Genomic DNA, 6,403 nt, shown 5'->3' with positions numbered 1-6,403 from the left:
AATTGTTAGCAGAAATCCTGTAATAATTGTCAAACTTGGTATTAAAATTTTATTATGGACATTTTTTTAGTTTTGCAAATGTTATTGCACCATAGACATTAAATGTGCATGTTTGAATCATTTTCTATTAGAAACACCAACTAAAATTTTTTTAATAAATATTTTTATTTAATTATTTGACAGAATGAGAGAGAGAGCAGGAGAGCACAAGCCATGGGAATGGCAAAGGGAGAGGGAGAAGCAGGCTCTTCTCAGAACAGGGAGACTGACATGGGGCTCAATCCCAGGACCCAGACAGAGATCATGACCTGAGCCAAAATCAAGAGGCAGACACTTAACTGAACCACCCAGGTGCTCCTAAAATATTTATGAACAGAAATAAAAAAGAATAACCATATCAATCATTGTGAAATAATGTATATAAAATTAAAGGGGCTATTTTCTGGTACAAATTGTAATAGACTGATGGATTTGTGAATGAGTATTTACTATTACCTTTCCTCAGTAACTTCCTTTTCCCTTAACTGAAGGCCTGAGTCTACAAAAATCTAGAATAGACCTGATTGCCTGCAAAAAGAGGAAGCAAAGGTACAAGAGCTCAGAGAATGTGTTTAAGTTTCCAGCACAGCTCTGATCCCTCAGAAAACACTCTATGACCAAGAAATTTGGTTTCACTTAATAGTGTGCTTATTCTGCAGAAGGTAAAAGTGAGAAATAGTAGAGACAATTTTAGGGCACCTGGGTGGATCGGTTGTTTAAGTGTCTGCCTTTAGCTCAGGTCATGAACTCAAGGTCCTGGGATCGAGTCCCACATCGAGTCCCACATCAGGCTCCCTGCTCAGCTGGGAGTCTGTTTCTCCCTCTGCCTCTGTTCCTCCCAACTGCTCATGCACTCTCTCTCTGTCTCTCAAATAAATAAATAAGTGAAACCTTTAAAAAATAAATTTGAGATGTAACTAAAGAAGTTTATTAAGGTTTTAAACATCTCTTTTTAATGTAATTTAATTTTTGAAGACTCATTATTATTCACTGTAGTGTTTTCCTATGGCTTCTCCGGTATAAAAAAAACTTAACAGTACACTGGAAGTTAGCATTCGAGAGTTGATAACATCTTTACATGGGAGGAGAAGATACCTATTATCAAGCATGTGATGCCTTCTTGTCTTGCTTGAGGAACTGGGATGTGGTGATCACCATTTGTAAATCTCTTCATTGGAAATAACAGTTTGGTGCAAAATCTTAGAGATTCCAATTTATTTCTTTAGGCTATAGTCAACAATGATGGACCAGAAAAGATGATTTTAACAACCTCACAAATTTTCTTTTGCTTTAAATTTTATTATGTCAATTATTTATTTACTACTTTTTCACAAAGCTTAACAAAAATACTCAACTAAATCAATCTGGACACTTCTTTCCTTCACTAACAGCAAAGAGAAGCTGAAGTTTAAAAAAAAAAAAAAACACACCAAGAATTGGGCAACAGCAGCTTTCAGGGGGAAATGGCAGACAGCGGAGATGTCATAGCTTGCTGAAAACACAGTATGACTCTATAGGCAGCAGCTTAAGCTCAAGAGAGGCTGTGGCCCCAAGGAGGCACTTCCTGGTTCCCTATGAATGATCTCTGCCATTCTGGACAGATGCCCAGGACTCAAAATCTTCCTCTCTCTCTTTAGCAAGCAAATGATTGAGAATAGTTATGTAGTATAGAAAACCATTAAAGGAAAGAGGGAGGGAGGAAAGGAAGGCAGGCAGGCACCGATGTCATAATTAGTCATGAATGTCCTGTGGTCAATGTGTTAGGACTCAGGAATTGCAAACTCCTTGCCCTGATGGTAAACAGTTTATTTTTTGTAACTCAATTTTCTCATTTTTAACAGGCAACTAAATTACCTCTATACTTTTTGATTTTGAGTATTCTTTATCATCCCTTAGTTCTAGTGTCAACACTGCACAGCCCTATGTAGCCTCAAAGACAAGGGATCAACTCATTTTAGCTGTCAGTTCCTTCCTCTATAACAATAGGTTGAGTTAATAGTTATAGAGCCTGTCAGATGACCAGAATCACTTGAGGTACTAGTTACAAATACTGATTCCGTGATCCCAGGCTATATCTGAATCAGTTCTCTGGAAGTCAGGAAAGCTTGAGACTTTTAACTCTTTGGGGGCGGGGGGTATAAATTCTAATCTCCACATAACAACACCAGCATCCATTGGAGGAGATATTCATTTTAAACATATATCCATGATATTCACCTCAGATCTACTCAGTCTTGATCTCCTAAAGTGATACCAAAAGGTCTGTCTTTAACAAATGTTCAGAGTAATTACAAGAGGAATTCAGGAATGGCAACCTCTAGGTTAAATGCCATTGTATAATATTTACCTATAAAGTAATCTAGCAAAAGATTATAATCTAGCTAAAAAGTAAATTCCAGAGTACTCAGTGTTGTAATATTTTGGATTAGCATTGGTCTTTAGTCAATAAGCATGGATCTTTCAGAGATGTACAAGTCTTTTGTTTCATCTGGCTAATACCAGGTACTCATAACTTGAGACTTTTTCTCCTCTCCAGCTGTTTATAGAAAAAACATTTAAAGTGGGCATGAAGGAAAAAAGAAATTCTTGAATTATGTGAGGCCAATTAAGTGGTCATTATTATGGTTCCAAATATTTCTGCTTATCCTTCTGGAACATAGTAAGATTGTATTTTCTCACTCTCATCAAATTGACTATGTAATTATAACATTGTTCCTGGTATGATGGACTTATGCCTGTAGCTCACTCATCCCCTCCTTAGAAAGAAGTAAAGTATCTCAAATCAGAGACATCTGCTGAAATCATGAATACCTTGTTTACCAAACTCAGTAATAGAAAAAGCCTGCTGTAGCTCAGCTGTTATTGTCTCGCCATAATTAGAAAATAATATCTGAATTCATGGGAAATCAAGAAAACAAGGACAGCATGAAATATCAAAATGGAAAGCTTCAATAAAGAGTGATTTCAAGCATAATTGTTCTAGTCCTCTCTCTTCTATTCAAATAAGTAACAAAAGGGTCATAATCAGAGAGGTGGATACACTTTTCATTTTCTTAGGAACAAAGCAGTTTAGATCTTAGTGAAAATATTATGCCAACAGTAAGCTTCACCAAAAACAATATTAAACATTGAGAAACATCTGCTAACATATTCCCCAATATGTTTTAAAATATTTTCTTTGATATTTAGCCAAATATGTCTTTCTCTCATTTGCTATTTTTTGCAAGCTAGGTCAGAGCCAATGTTCATATAATCAACAAATTCATCCCCATATGTTTTTCTTAAAGGGCTATGTTTCTTGAGTGGGAGGTAATGTGAAGTCAATAATATTACACAAGACTTAAGGTATAAGCCACTATTGTTGAAAGTCGTTTATTAAGCTCCCATGTGTGCAGTTGCTTTCCTTTGCATGGCATGAAGTGAGTTGACATTCATATTTAACAACTGAAGACCAATACCTCTAAAACGAACAAACAAACAAAAAGGAGGCAACCCTTTTTGGCAGAAACACATAGAAAGGTAGTGAGGTTAACCATTTTTAAAAGTCAGTGTTTTTATACATTTAATAACATTGAGTCCTCACCATCTTCTAATGTGTGTGGTTTCACTGTCCTTTTTGTCAAAGTGGGGAAATATCAGTTGCACAACCATAACAATACAGGCAATGTAATAGTGGAAGATTAGAAGGTTGACCTCTTTGACACCAAACTTTGGCACTTTACATCAATGTCAAAGCATGTCAGTCTAGAGATCCTTAACCCTATCTATACCTTTCGGTCTTTGGTCTTGGAGAGTAATCAATCAGGTTTTCCCGCTTTTGGCACTTTGAACAGGGAAATTTCCAGATCCATTTCCTTCCCTTACCCAAATTACCTTCCTGACATTCTGGCTACACATGCAGACTCCTGTTGAAAAAGCAAAAATTTTCATGCAGTAGTTATAGAACAGGACAAGCAACCTGGCATGTTTAAGCATCAGCAGGTAACTCTAATGCAGGTGACCTATTAACCAAACTTTGGAAAACACTGTTTTGTTTTGTTTTGTTTTTTGTTTGTTTGTCTTTGTTATTTTTTTTAATCAGGAGCCTTCTCTGATCTCTCAAGCCTAGCAAGGGTGTTCCTCTTGCATTCTCATGTATCCCTCTCTGTTTCTTTATTTATATTGCTCATCTCACTATCACTGTGATTGATTGACCATTGACGGACCAGTTCTCTTGACTAGACTTAAATATGCTGTAAGCAAAGTATTATGTTATTAGTCTTTGCCTACCTTGCTCCCAACTCCCTTCTTGGGATATTGTAGATGCTGAGTAAGTGAATGAATGACTGAATGCATGAATGATAAATGCTATTGATTAACAACTGGCTGACTACTAAACAAATATTTCTATCAATTTTATCAATCTGCTTCTTTGTTGTAAAGATTAGACTCAGTTTTCCCCTGTTGAAACAGAAATACAATTAATTGAAAGTATAGTAGGTGGCATATAAAATCATTATGAGACCTAGAAAAACAGGACCGAGGCTCTGGTTCTAGGAAAAGAAATTGAAGGAATATAAAAACAAACAAACAAACAAACAAACAAAATGTTTTATGAAGACAATGTTGTTGTTGCTCCTGCTTTCACCTAGCACTTAATGCAAGGAAATCTACCACTCTGCAAACACAGCTGCCCCACACCGATGCCACTTCTGGCTCAAGAACTGGATCTTGAGCCACTGCTGTCCCCCAACACCAGACACCTCTACCATCGCTTGCTCCAGCAAAAGGATAGCTTGAGGCAGATCTGTGCCTTTGTGGTGCTCACTTAAGGTCTCACATGGGGACATCTGAGTGGGGAAATACAGGTTGCATGCCCACATTCTCGTATAAAGAAAGCTGGGACTTTGACTTATTTCACTTCTCTGTTGAATAACATGGGAGCTTAGCCAAATATAAGAAGGCTAGTCAAAAGACGACAGGTGATAATACATATCCTCTCTACCAGTCAAGTCTCTTTTTGCACCTATCATAGGTAAGACATCAAGCGAGACGTGGGGTGGGTAGAGATATCTTCTTTACGTTCAAAAAGCTCAGGATGCATTCAGTTTCATAATTACAATGGCTTTAGCACAGTCTTCATGGTGCTGAATTTTTAGAACACCTATACGTTACTGAATTGACACATTTGGATAACCATAAGAGAAAGTAAATCCTCCAAAACTTTTTGATTAACTTTAGGAAATAAATTTGAGTGGCACATGGGTATATAAGGGTAAAGCTCTTTCATGTCTCCTGATAGTCTTCATAAAAAGGTGAAAATAAAAACTTGGAAAGACTGACAATAAAATTTTATTGCTAGAATGAACTTATTGGTATGGAAATGAAAGTCAGGTGAAAGTTATTTAAAATGAGAAAAAGTGGAACACCAGATCTTAACAAGAACAAGACAGTGCCTCAGACCTGACACACAGAGAGCATGCAAGGCATCCTCAGAGCGTTGCTGAATCAAATTCAAAATGCGAGCAAAGCAATGATGTACAATTTCTTACATTATACTTCAGTTCATACACATAGATATAGATTATACATTAAATTAATATAGAATACATTCCTAAATATTCATATTTTTCATGAATTCCTTCTAGTAAAAAGATTTATTGATTTGCTGAGATCAATATCTTTCTAATTTTTTGGAGTAAAATATATATTACACAAATTTACCACTTCAGCCATTTTAATGTGCAAAGTTCAGTACACATTCTGTGCATTCACATTGTTGTAAACTATTGCCACTATCCATCTCCAGAAATTTTTCATCTTCCCCACCTGAAATTCTGTGCCTTTTGAACACTGATTTCCCATTCCCTCCTTCCCTCAAACCCTAGAAACCACCATTCTACTTTCCGTCTCTGAATTTGACTACTTAAATACCTCATATACATGGAATCATACAATAGTTGTCATTGTGTGGCTGGCTTGTTTCACTTAGCCTAATTTCTTCATCTTCAAGTGTTTCCATGTCATAGCATGGGTCTTGAGTTGAATGCTCCCTAAATATATCCATCCAACTTTTCCTAGGAATCCTGGAAATATCCAAGATAAAAGACATGCTTTCAACAAAACTGCAGGTCATGCTTGACATATATAAGTTTTCTGAACTCCCATACACAATCAGTCACATGGCTTGATTGCTATTGCATTATTTTACCCCCCAAATAATCAAAAACTATGTATACTTCATCGCATCTTCATTGGTCCCACAGGAGTACTAGCCAACAAAATCTCTTGACTCTGGTACTCTGATAACTGGTCTACCTTGTTTCTCAATTTCTGTCCTTCTCAACCATCTCCATACAGCAGCCATGGTGATATTTAAAAAACC

The sequence above is a fragment of the Mustela lutreola genome, chromosome 2 (genome assembly GCF_030435805.1).
Source record: "Mustela lutreola isolate mMusLut2 chromosome 2, mMusLut2.pri, whole genome shotgun sequence".
Taxonomy (NCBI): domain Eukaryota; kingdom Metazoa; phylum Chordata; class Mammalia; order Carnivora; family Mustelidae; genus Mustela; species Mustela lutreola.
Note: the sequence above shows the minus strand (reverse complement) of the source record.